The 13,102-nt window shown below is 41.5% G+C and overlaps 1 non-coding gene across 1 annotated transcript; it reads right to left on the bottom strand.

The window, feature by feature from the left end:
- Positions 1-1,422: 1,422 nt before the first annotated feature.
- Positions 1,423-1,497, bottom strand: Trnas-cga (transfer RNA serine (anticodon CGA)). Its single transcript has one exon. It is a non-coding gene; the product is annotated as a tRNA-Ser (tRNA).
- Between the last annotated feature and the right edge of the window lie 11,605 nt (positions 1,498-13,102).

Here is a 13,102-nt window from a genome sequence, read left to right as displayed (position 1 = left end):
CTACTTAAACCTAACTAACCTAGGACATCACACACATTCGTGCCATAGGCAGGATTCGAACCTGCGACCGTAGCGGTCGCGCGGTTCCGGACTGAACAGCGATGGGAAGGTGATGGTTGGCGCCGCATTGGGTTGTGCAACGTGTCGGATTCTGCTCTACTCCAGATGACAAACGGCAGGAGTATGGCGGCGACCTGGGGAGGCACAGTGATGTTTCTTCTAACGTCACGGTGTGGGAAGCAATTGGATACGACTTCATGTCACTGCTGCTAAGTATTCAGGGAACGCTGATGGCACAACGTCGTTATCTACCGCCGTTATCCAACCAGGCAAAAGGGACCTACAACGACGGATCAACAATTTAACGTGGAATCCGAACCACGTTTTGGTTCTGGCAACTTCTCACATCGTTGAAGTATGAAGCCTACATTAAGGACAAACGAAAATTTTCCATGATCCGACCGGTATGCCATACTACTACCTTTCAGTTTCCAATCAGGCGCTTTACCACTAGATCACCAGAATCGACAGGAATCTATATTAAGTACGATCTACACTTCAATAACAGTGAGTTTCTTCTAGTCAGAGAGGCATCGAAGAATTGCGAATTGTATTTATTTCCTTACAAAACGTCACAATCGCGTTTGACTGTTAAAACAATTTATTATAAAACCCAGAATTGATATTTCGGCTGTGTGGCCATTATGAAATAGAGTACTGTGAAAGCTGTGTTTTAGCAAACGTCAAGATTTTAAAAACGTTCGACATGTATATAGGTCGTTATCAGTCCATAGCACGAGTATTTATGACACATTGAGCAATAACGACATTTTGTAGGAAATAAAAATGGCATTTGTTACACAGACAGTTGGACCCAAGTCCTATGCTGTTCATTGTATGTGGTCATCGACAACATCGTTCTGTTGCATCGTCATTTTCTTGCTTCTGTGCGTTAGACGCAAGTACCTCGAACGCGACAATTCAGGCGCTGAAACCCTGCACCTCTGTTCGAACGCAGAGCCGTACGGAAGAAGTTACCTTCTGTCTCTGCCATATTAAACTGACCCTTTTCAAGATACTTTTTCTCAGGAAGTATCTACTGTAATTTTAGAACACTAAAACTCTTTTCACCTACACGTACACTATTTGCTTACAAGTTGACATTTCTTATGAGTAATATATTAAAATTGTAATACTGAAATTTATTTAATGATGGCCCGTTTTTCGAACAAATTTTTAAAATGGACAAGGCCATAGGGTCCTTTATACAAACATCAAAAAGTTTTTCATCACCTGGGTTCCGAGAGTTCCAGAACCTGTGCAGAAAATTGGAATAGAGATCAACATAAACATCATTTCCACCCTTTTTATTGTCCATGAAAACCACACATTGCATGAAACTTCCTGGCAGATTAAAACTGTGTGCCCGACCGAGACTCGAACTCGGGACCTTTGCCTTTCGCGGGCAAATGCTCTACCAACTGAGCTACCGAAGCACGACTCACGCCAGGTACTCACAGCTTTACTTCTGCCAGTAACTCGTCTCCTACCTTCCAAACTTTACAGAAGCTCTCCTGCGAACCTTGCAGCACTAGCACTCCTGAAAGAAAGGATATTGCGGAGGCATGGCTTAGCCACAGCCTGGGGGATGTTTCCAGAATGAGATTTTCACTCTGCAGCGGAGTGTGCGCTGATATGAAACTTCCTGGCAGATTAAAACTGTGTGCCCGACCGAGACTCGAACTCGGGACCTTTCACAAGCAAGCTTTGACCGATGCCAGCCATTCTGAGTGTTTTATACGTGTGTTTTGTTTTGAATACTCGTACAGACAGACACAAAGCAAGCTTACTCCTCTGCTTGTGCTACGACTGGCTGTGTCGATATTGAGTTTGGTGGATGGAAGTAGTTTGGACGCTTGTCTTTTGATTTCGAGATGGTCACATATGGTCGACAACGATCAGGTACACAATGAGGTCGCAGCAAGCTAAATTTTTTTGGGTTGTGTTTACATTATTCGATTTTAAACATTCTTCGAGTTTATGTAAAACTGTGTTCCTTTTGCGTTGCACTTTGCAACAGAACTCGCCTTTCGCAAAGATAAGCCTTTGTTCTGTCTTTCGATCTCACCATACCACGTGGAGTTTAGCATCCGTCTCTAGTTTTACATTTTTTGTGACTTCAAGTAAAAAAAAAAAAAAAAAAAAAAAAAAAAAAAAAAAAAAAAAAAAAAGTTGGTAGAGCACTTGCCCGCGAAAGGCAAAGGTCCCGAGTTCGAGTCTCGGTCGGGCACACAGTTTTAATCTACCAGGAAGTTTCATATCAGCGCACACTCCGCTGCAGAGTGAAAATCTCATTCTGGAAACATCCCCCAGGCTGTGGCTAAGTCATGTCTCCGCAATATCCTTTCTTTCAGGAGTGCTAGTTCTGCAAGGTTCGCAGGAGAGCTTCTGTAAAGTTTGGAAGGTAGGAGACGAGGTACTGGCAGAAGTAAAGCTGTGAGTACCGGGCGTGAGTCGTGCTTCGGCAGCTCAGTTGGTAGAGCATTTGCCCGCGAAAGGCAAAGGTCCCGAGTTCGAGTCTCGGTCGGGCACACAGTTTTAATCTGCCAGGAAGTTTCATATCAGCGCACACTCCGCTGCAGAGTGAAAATCTCATTCTGGAAACATCCCCCAGGCTGTGGCTAAGCCATGCCTCCGCAATATTCCTTTCTTTCAGGAGTGCTAGTTCTGCAAGGTTCGCAGGAGAGCTTCTGTAAAGTTTGGAAGGTAGGAGACGAGGTACTGGCAGAAGTAAAACTGTGAGTACCGGGCGTGAGTCGTGCTTCGGTAGCTCAGTTGGTAGAGCACTTGCCCGCGAAAGGCAAAGGTCCCGAGTTCGAGTCTCGGTCGGGCACACAGTTTTAATCTGCCAGGAAGTTTCATATCAGCGCACACTCTGCTGCAGAGTGAAAATCTCATTCTGCACACATTGCATGTTGTACCGCCACACAGCAAGACCTTCAGAGGTGGTGGCCCAGATTGCTGTACCGGTACCTCTCATACCCAGCAGCATGTTTTCTTGCATTGATGCATGCCTGTATTCATCGTGGCATGACATACTATTCACAAGTTTATCAAGGCACTGTTGGTCCACATTGTCCCACTCCTCAATGGCGATTAGGCGTACATCCCTCAGAGTGGCTGGTTGGTCACGTCGTCCATAAACAGACCTTTTCAGTCCATTCCAGGCATGTTCGATAGGGTTCATGTCTGGAGAACATGCTAGCCACTCTAGTCGAGCGATGTCGTTATCCTGAAGGAAGTCATGCACAAGATGTGCACGATGGGGGTGCAAATTATCGTCTATGAAGACGAATGCCTAGCCAATACGCATCCGATATGGTTGCAATATCGGTCGGAGGATGGCATTCACGTATCGTACGGCCCTTACGGCGCCTTCCATGACCGCCAGCAGCGTAAGCCGGCGCCACATAATGCCACCTCAAAATAACAGGAAACTCCACCTTGCTGCATTCGCTGGACAGTGTGTCTAAGGCGTTCAGCCTGACCAGGTTACCTTCAAACACGTCTCCGACGATTATCTGGTTGAAGGCAAATGCGACACTCATCGATGAAGAGAACGTGATGCTGATCCTGAGCGGTCCATTCGGCATGTTGTTGAGCCCATCTGTACCGTGCTGCATGGTGTCGTGGTTGCAAACATGGACCTCGCCATGAACGTTGGGAGTGAAGTTGCGCATCATGCAGCCTATTTCGTATAGTTTGAGTCGTAACACGACGTCCTGCGGCTGCACGGAAAGCATTATTCAACATGGGGGCGTTTCTGTCAGGGTTCCTCCGAGTCATAATCCGTAGGTAGCAGTCCTCCACTGATAGTAGTAGCCCTAGTAGTAGCCCTTGGGCGGCCTGAGCGAGGCATGTCATCGACAGTTCCTGTGTATCTCCTCCATGTACGAACAACATCGCTTTGGTTCACTCCGAGACGCCTGGACACTTCCCTTGTTGAGAGGCCTTTCTGGCACAAAGTAACAATGCGGACGCGATCGAACCGCTGGAACCGCGGTATTGACCGTCGAGAGATGGTTGAACCACAGACGACACGAGCCTTATACCTCCTTCCTGGTGGAATGACTGAAATTGATCGGCTGTCGAACCCCCTCCGTCTAATAGGCGCAGGTGATGCATGGTTGTTTACATCTTTGGGCGGGTTTAGTGACATCTCTGAACAGTCAAATGGACTGTGTCTGTAATACAGTATCCAAAGTCATCGTCTGTCTTCAGGAATTCTGGAAACCGGGGTGATGCAAAACTTTCTTTGATGTGTGTAATTCAGGTAGGAAAGCTAAAAAAATATCACTTCATGCGTTACACAATTGACTAAGACAATTGACTGTTAGATTATATTGCTCTGTGAGAAATGGTTTGAGAGAACAGTTACATTACGCTAGGAAACACAAAAGTTACGGGAAACTGAGTTAATAATTTTACTGCACTGATAGTGTCTTTAATACAATCGTGCCGTGCAATCATCATTTAAACTCATAGTTACTTTTACTGCACCTGTCATAGATTCCTCTGCCACAAATTTGCAACCAGCATACAGTAAAGAATTATATTTGTGAAATTTTTTATGATGACTTGCTAAATTTTTAATGGCACATAAAGCTTTCCCTGCTGTTAAAATCTTTCCAATAGCACGCAATGCCCCACACCAACCTAATACTGTATTCATTATATCACTATTTTACTTCTTCCAATTCCTCCAGACCTTTTCTGGAAAACTTTGGAGGCGATCTTGGCATTTCTTTGCTCATAAACAAGAACACATGGTCACGTTATTACTATAGGAACAACTGAATACAAGACAACGAAAAATCTAGGCGATAGATGAAAGCTGAAAGCAACGGGAAAAAAATATGCGTAGGCCTAAGAATTCAAAGAAGGGAAGTCACAGAGGAACAAATTGCCGTGTCTCATTTTGCAAGCTGCTATTTAAACTGTTATTCAGCACCTTAAATAAGGATCTGGTCCACGTTATTTAGATATTTGCATAAAGTATACTTCAGATCATCATAAACACTGCCCTTAAGTACAGGTTACCTAGGCTGCAGTCAAGAGCCGCGTTCCACAACCTTTTTTCCTTTGGGGCACACCAACGTGCGTTTCAAACTTCCTCGACGTACCTACATGTGAGTTTTTTTATACGTAAAAAAACATACAAAGTACATAGAATCAAATTTTTAATTATGTGCTCTGTAATAGAAAAAGAGTCATGATGATCTCTCCATTGGCAAAAAGAGTTCGGACTGGTCCCTCACTCGGATCTTCGCGAGGGGCCTGCCAAGAGGGAGGTGACCGTAAGAAAAAGGTTGAATAACCGACGAAATGACAACATTCTACGAGTCTAGGCTAGGAATTTCAAATTTGGAGTGGCAAGAGAGTTAGAAAATAAACAAAGAAAATTGCAAAGGCTCATTCTAGATTACTGGGGTCAGTGAAATGAAATGGAAAGAAGGCAATGATTTCTGGTCAGATGAGTATTCGGGGTGATATCGTCAGCAAAAGAAAATGGTATAATGGGAGTAGGATTAGTGATGAGCAGGAGGGTAGGGCGGAGAGTGAGTTGCTATGATCACTTCAGTGATAGGCATCTTCTCGTCAGAATCGACGGCAAACCAACACCGACAACGATAGTTCAAATATACATGCAGACGTCGCAAGCTGAAGACGAAGAGACAGGGAAAGCATATGACGATATTGAACGGGTAAATCAGTATTAAAGGGATTTGAAAGTCTAATGGTCATGGGGGACAGGAATGCGGCTGTAGAAGAAGAAGTAGAAGAAAGGCTTACGGGAACCTATAGGCTTGGTACTAGGAATGAGAGAGGAGAAAAAGTAATTGAATTCTGCAATAAATTTCAGCTAGTAATAGAGAATAATCTGTTCAAGAGAACAAGAGGAGGAGATATACATGGATGTCGAGAGTTACGGGAAGATTTCAGTTAGATGGTCAGACAGAGATTCCGAAATCAGATACTAGATTTTAAGCCGTATCCAAGAGCAGATATAGACTCAGATCAAAATTTAGTACCGATGACGAGTAAGCTGAAGTTTAAGAGACGAGTCAGCAAGGATCAGTGCGCAAAGCAGTGGGATGTGAAAGTACTAAGGGAATGAAGAGATAAGCTTGAAGTTCTCCGAGGCTGTGGATAATTCGGTAAGGAATAGTTTAGTAGACAGTTCAGTCGAAGAGGACTGGACACCTCTAAAAGCGGAAGTCACAGAAATTAGAAAGAAATACATAGCTACAAAGAAGGTAACAGGGAAGAAACCGCGGATAACAGAAATAATACTTTAGCTGATCGATGGAAAAACAACGAACAAAAATGTTTGGGGAAATTCAGGAATACAGAAACAGAAGTCACATAGGAACGAAATAAACAGGAAGAGGAGGGAAGCTAAGGCTAAATGGCTGCTTGAAAAATGTGAAGAAATCGAAATGATTGTCGGAAGGCATATAGAAAGTCAGAGCAACCTTCGGTGAAATTAAAAGCAAGGATGGTGGCATTAAGAGTGCAATGGGAATTCTACTGTCAAATAGGAGGATAGAGTGGATAGGTGGGAAGAGTACATTGAAGGCCTCTATGAAGGGGAAGACTTGTCCGTTGACGTGACAGAATAAAAAATAGGTATCGATATAAAAAAGATAGGAGATCCAGTATTAGAATCAGAATTTAAAAGAGTTTTGGAAGAATTAAGATCGAATAAGACAGAAAGGATCATTAATTAATTTGTGGTAAGGTCTTATGGGACCAAACTGCTGAGGGCATCGGTCCCTAAGCATACACACTACTCAGTCTAGCTTAAACTGACTTACGCTATGGACAACACACACATCCATGCCCGAGGGAGGGTTCGAACCTCCGACGGGGGGAGCCGCACGGATCGTGACAAGGCGCCTAGACCTCACGGCTACCCCGCGCGGCGCAGAAGAGATATATAACATTCCAATGTAATTTCTAAAATCATTGCGGGAAGTGGCAACAAAACGATTATTCACATTGGAGTGTAGAAGTATGAGACTGGTGATATACCATCAAAGGAAAACCATCAACCACACGACTCTCAAGAGTGCAAGAGCCGACAAGTGGGGGAATTATCGCACATCAGCTCGAAGCTTTTGTATCCAACTTTCTGGCAAGAATAATACACAGAAGGATAGAAAAGAAAATGGAGGTTCTGTTAGATGACGATCAATTTGGCTTTATAAAAGGTAAAGATACCAGAGAGGCAGTTCTGAGTTTGTAGTTGATAATCCAAGCAGGACTAAAGAAAAATTAAGACCTGGAAAAAGCGTTCGACGATGTAAAATGATGCAAGATGTTCGAAATATTGAGGAAAATAGGGGTAAGCTATAGGGAGACACTGGTAATATACATGTACAAAAGCCAAGAGGGAATAGAGTGGAAGATGTGATGACATGACTTATAACGAGATATATTTTTTTTCCTTTCTTTTACTACCTTGTACTTAATAGACATATTTCTGATGACATGGAATATTTTTCATTTGGTTATATAGTGTAGAACATGAAGTGTGACTATGTTTACTTTGCTGTTTTCTATACGAGTTCCTTATGTGAAGACTCAGATTTTTCTGATAATCTTTCAAATAGTTTTGTTAAAGGTATTGTGAAACGAAATGCAGTAGGCAGAAGTATTGTAAGAACTGTGGAGCGAAAGAGGTATCGATAGTTGTCGAGTCGAACAGTGTGGCGCATAAGAATGGAGGTATGAAAGCAAGTATTGTGTGTAGTAATGGTGTGCGTTTAATGCGATATTAATACCGGACTTCGTGTGGTAGACACGGTTTGAAATTTGACTTCATGATGCACATTCTAAAAGGACGTTGTATTACGCGAACGCTGTTGGTTTTTGCAGAACGATACTTGTGGCATTGACAATGCACTCGTGAACAGACAGTATTGTCGTCGGTTTAGAATTGAGCTGCATTACATAAACTATGAATTTAATATCGCTCATTTTCTTGACTGCGCTATAAGACGTATGCTAAAACACTAACCGCCAATGTGGTAACTGTGAACTGTGTTGCTACGTGTGATTGTATTCGCGGGAACAGTGTTATCGTGAACCATGAATGTTAACTGGACTGTCTAGCTTCGCAATTGGCAAATTATAGCAAATGGAATGTTAATTTAAACACGATGTACGGACTGTGCCAAAGTATCATGTGTAAAAAGTAGTAGTTGGACTAATACGACCTTCAAGTGGTGCATAAACAGGCACTTTGTTCCGGTCTACGACAAATGAATGCTATGCAACTTAATACCACCGCCAGCCGAAACAGGATGTAAGGAAAAGAGGATATATTAATGCCAGGAACACGACTGGGTGAACTTACAGAATTCTCATCATCAACTTCATAGTGCTTCTACCGCCGTCGCCGCATCACGCCGACCCAGAACAAATAAGACTCAAAACCATTCCTCTCTTCGACGATCAAACAATTATAAACAATTTAATTTATTTTTGCTTTGCAATAGACTATCTCTTAATGTTCTCCCCGTAAATAAAAGTAGTGTTATTGTAAAGATTGTTCACCTACACTGATTGTTGATCCCACCACTAACAGTAGTTGTTGCCATCATTTATTTGTTTTTGCTGTTAAGCGTATTTGTACTAGTCGTTGCATGCTTTGTATGTGTCTTTTGGAGGGGTGTGCTTCGATGTGTATATACAGTAGTTTAGGCAGGAGAATTAATGTGTTGTACAGTGAAATATGGCCAGACGTGCAAGTTGAGGCATCCGCCATTGACGTTATTTACACTGACCAATTACAAAGAAGTAGCTTCTTCGCCGTTGGTTCTTGTTAGCGTATTAGAGGGAACTTTGAAATCTAACAGCTGTCAAACTACGCGATCTTTGTTTACATCCCACTTAAAATCATATTTCCATTCATTCATGTTTAGATTCAAGTTTGTCTGAGTTTAACTATTACTGGTAAGCAAAATTACAGTATACTGTGTCCTTATTTATGAAATTAACTTCAAGGTGTTTTACTGTTTTCACATTCAAAGGATTTTATTATTAGAATTTTATCAGGATTGGGAAACTTCTCATATAGAAGTTTGCTTTTGAAGTTTCCGGAAGTGAAAGGGATTCTTGGGGTTTATACAATATTAATTTACTTCATGCAGTTTTTCTTTAAACATTTTCTGATTACAAATCCACGGTCATAGTAAATCTCCAGGAACTGTTTTCTTCACAAAGATCAAGAACGAAGTTCTTGGATTTAAAAGGGTCTAAGACAGGGGTCTCGTGTTTCTCCCCCAATGTTCAATCTATAATGAATCTCTGTCTGCTCCTCAGTCCTCTCTGACGAGGCCATTGGCAGAATGATTGTGACTTTTTATGCTGGAAGTTTTCGGCTGTCAACACTTATGATTTTTATTCAAAATTTAAGCGGTGGCGGTGTTTGAACCTAGGACTAAGGACGTTTTTATTACTAATCCAAGATCCTACTTTTTTTAAGTCTCATTTTGTTCGTTATATTTGTTCGGGGCAGACGTCCCATGACACCCGTTCAAGGTCATCGTTGATCCATTCACTTAGTTTTTTTAATTTTTATTTTTTTTTATTACAGAGAGCTGATAATCCTCTGACCGAACGCGCTGAGCTACCGTACCGGCGACCTCTACACCAGGGCTGCTACTTAGGCAGCAGACTAACTCATGTCGGACGAAGCAAGGAGTACGTCAAAAAGCAGAATAGCAATGGCAATGGCAAAAAGCGATTCCTGCCGAAGAGAAGTCTATTAGTATAAAATGTTTTTGTTTTCGTGGTCTTCAGTCCAGAGACTGGTTTGATGCAGCTATCCATGCTGCTCTATCCAGCGCAAAGTTCTTCATCTCCAAGTACCTACTGCAACCTACATCATTCTGAATCTGCTTATTATATCCATCTCTTGGTCTCCTTCTACGATTTTTACTCTCCACGCTGCCCTTCAATACTAAATTGGTGATCCCTTGATGCCTCAGAGCATGTCCTACCAAACGATTCCTTCTTCTAGTGAAGTCGCGCCGCAAATTTCTCTTCTCCCCACTCCAGTATCTTCTCATTAGTTATGTGATCTACTCGTCTACTCTTCAGCATTCTTCTGTAGTACCACATTTCGAAAGCTTCTATTCTCTTCTTGTCTAAACTATTTATCGTCCATGTTTCACTTCCATACAGGGCTACACTCGATACAAATACTTTCAGAAAAGACTTCCTGACACTTAAATCTACACTCGATGTTAAATTTCTCTTCTTCAGAAACGCTTTCCTTGCTATTGCCAGTCTACGTTTTATATCCTCTCTACTTCGACCATCATCAGTTATTTTGCTCCCCAAATAGCAAATAGTATCAAATATAGGCCTTAATATGAGGGAGGAATTTCTGAGACTGTACCGTTTGGAGTACATCAATGTAAGGTAGTGAAACACTAGTTGTGGGGAAACGGGAAAACAAGAGTAGGGAAGCATTTGAGATGTGTTGCACAGAAGAATGTTGAAAATTAAGTGACTGATAAGCTAAGCAGAGAGGAGGTTCTCCAGAGTACCGGCGAGGAAAGGAATATGTGGGAAACACTGTAAAGAAGAAGATACAGGATGGTAGGACATATGCTAAGACATCATGGAATAACTCCATGGTACTAGAGAAAGCAGCAGAAGGTAAAAACTGTAGAGGAAGACAGAGACTGGAATACATCCAGAAAATAACTGAGAACGTAGGTTGTAAGTGCTACTCTGAGATGAAGAGGTCGGCGTAGGAGAGGAATTAGAGGTGGGTTGCATCAAACCAGTCAGAAGACTAATGACAAAAAAAAGATTGGGAGAAACGACTGTTAGATACAATTTTTACAAATTTATTACTCCAAGAAAAGATCTGATGATAATTTTTTATGTTCTAGATATTTTATCTGCAGAAGATTAGAAGACATTAAAAATCTCACTACACACTTGACATGTATTCGTGACACAACAAGGTGTCGCGACACAACAGTTGAGAAACGTTGGATTTGATGACAACACCACAAAAAAATTAAAATTAAGAAGTATTATTTTTAATATTGAGCTGCAGACATTTCTATAATCCTAAAAGAACTAGTCGTAATTGTTTTGTATGAACTTATTTGGCTAATTGTCTTGATCGGCGACAGGTCAATAGTGTAGCACTTCAATTGGCTAAATAGCTCAAAATTTTTGAAAGGACGGTTATCGGAATTTTAACATATTGAAGTGAGTTTTCTTGTGTGGAAAACCAACTTGCACCATTTCTCGTTTTATTCAAACAAGACCCATAGTATTTTCTTACTTCAAATGTTATCTTAGTAAATAAAAAAGATTATGTGGCTTTGCACCGGTTTGCTTTATTTCTGAACTGTCTCTTTCTGAATGTAAGCTTTTGCATAACCGTGAATGCTGTGCAACTGCTCTCGCAGAAAAGGAAGAAAAGGCACATCCAAATTTCTCAGCTGCTACTAACTGTAAGTAGGCTGTTTATGTTTTCTTATTGGTAACGCCACGTAGTGCTCTATATGAAAAATCACTGGCTGTGCTGTGTGCAGTCTGTGGCTAGTTTGCATTGTTGTCTGCCATTGTAGTGTTGGGCAGCGGCAGCTGGATGTGAACAGCGCGTAGCGTTGGGCAGTTGGAGGTGAGCCGCCAGCAGTGGTGGATGTGGGGAGAGAGATGGCGGAGGTTTGTAATTTGTCATGAACTGCTATATTTATATATGATGATGTCAAGGTAAATACATTGTTCGTTCTCTATTAATATCTTTCATTTGCTAACTATCCCTATCAGTAGTTAGTGCCTTCCATAGTTTGAATCTTTTATTTAGCTGGCAGTAGTGGCGCTCGCTGTATTGCAGTAGCTTGAGCAGCGAAGATTTTTGTGAGGTAAGTGATTTGTGAAAGGTATAGTTTAATGTTAGTCAGGGCCATTCTTTTGTAGGGAATTTTGAAAGTCAGATTGCGTTGCGCTAACAAAATATTGTGTGTCAGTTTAAGCACAGTCATGTATAATTGTTGAAAGGGGACGTTTCATATGTCGACCCTTAGCCGAGGATACCTCACTGGAATCTTCTGATTTTTTTCTTGTAGTTTGTGTAATTAGTGTAGATTTTGTTTATTGCTAGCGCGTAATTGTAGAGAGAATCTCCTTTGTAGCTGCAGTCTTTCATTGTTGTACAGTAAAACAGTTGTGGCATGCATGTAGATTTGCACCAAGTATTTCGCAGCTGCAATTAAGTAGATATTATTTTCAGTGCTATGTTAATGTGTTCTCTTATTTTTGATCTTCAAATTGTGTTTTTCTGTGTTATCGTGTGAAATATTGTGACAATTATGGCGTGTGAAAAACGTAACACTAGGCTCCAAAGTAAATTGAGAAATGATAGTGACGACGAGCGTAGCTTGCCAGCACCACTGGGTAATGAATTAACTAATGTTCAAAGTAGTAATTTGGTAATTGCGCATAGGGAAATGGAGCGGGCGGCAAACAATGGTGTAGACAGTGAAACAGGTAGTGAACAGGGAAGCGTTATCGATCGATTGGTCGGCAACAGCTCGCCTCAGGAATCGGGAATGACAGAACACAATATTGCAAATACTACAGACTCAGGTTTTGGGTTCTCACCGTTTTCTCAAATGAGTCAAGACACATTTTCCGCTTGTCAAAATGTGAATGTTGCCGGTGCAAATTCACTGCCGAAAAGCACTGAGGAACATGTTTCAGACACCAGTGCATTGTTATTACAGTTAATGCAACAAATGGGACAAAAGCTACAAAAGTTAGACACAACACTTGAACAAAATCAGAAACAAATGGGACAAAAGCTTCAAAAGTTAGACACAATGGAACAAAATCTTCAAAAGTTAGACACCACACTTGAACAAACACGTGAAGATTTAACTACTGAGTTACATAAAATCGAATCGAAATGTCAAAAAGTCTGTAACGACGTAAAAACACAAATTTGTGAGCATTTTCAACCTATTTTTTCGCGGCATGAAAATGCATTACAGAATCACGAAGC

This window comes from Schistocerca serialis, chromosome 4 (assembly GCF_023864345.2).
Source record: "Schistocerca serialis cubense isolate TAMUIC-IGC-003099 chromosome 4, iqSchSeri2.2, whole genome shotgun sequence".
In the NCBI taxonomy this organism is placed as follows: domain Eukaryota; kingdom Metazoa; phylum Arthropoda; class Insecta; order Orthoptera; family Acrididae; genus Schistocerca; species Schistocerca serialis.
This window is presented reverse-complemented; position numbering and strand designations above follow the sequence as displayed.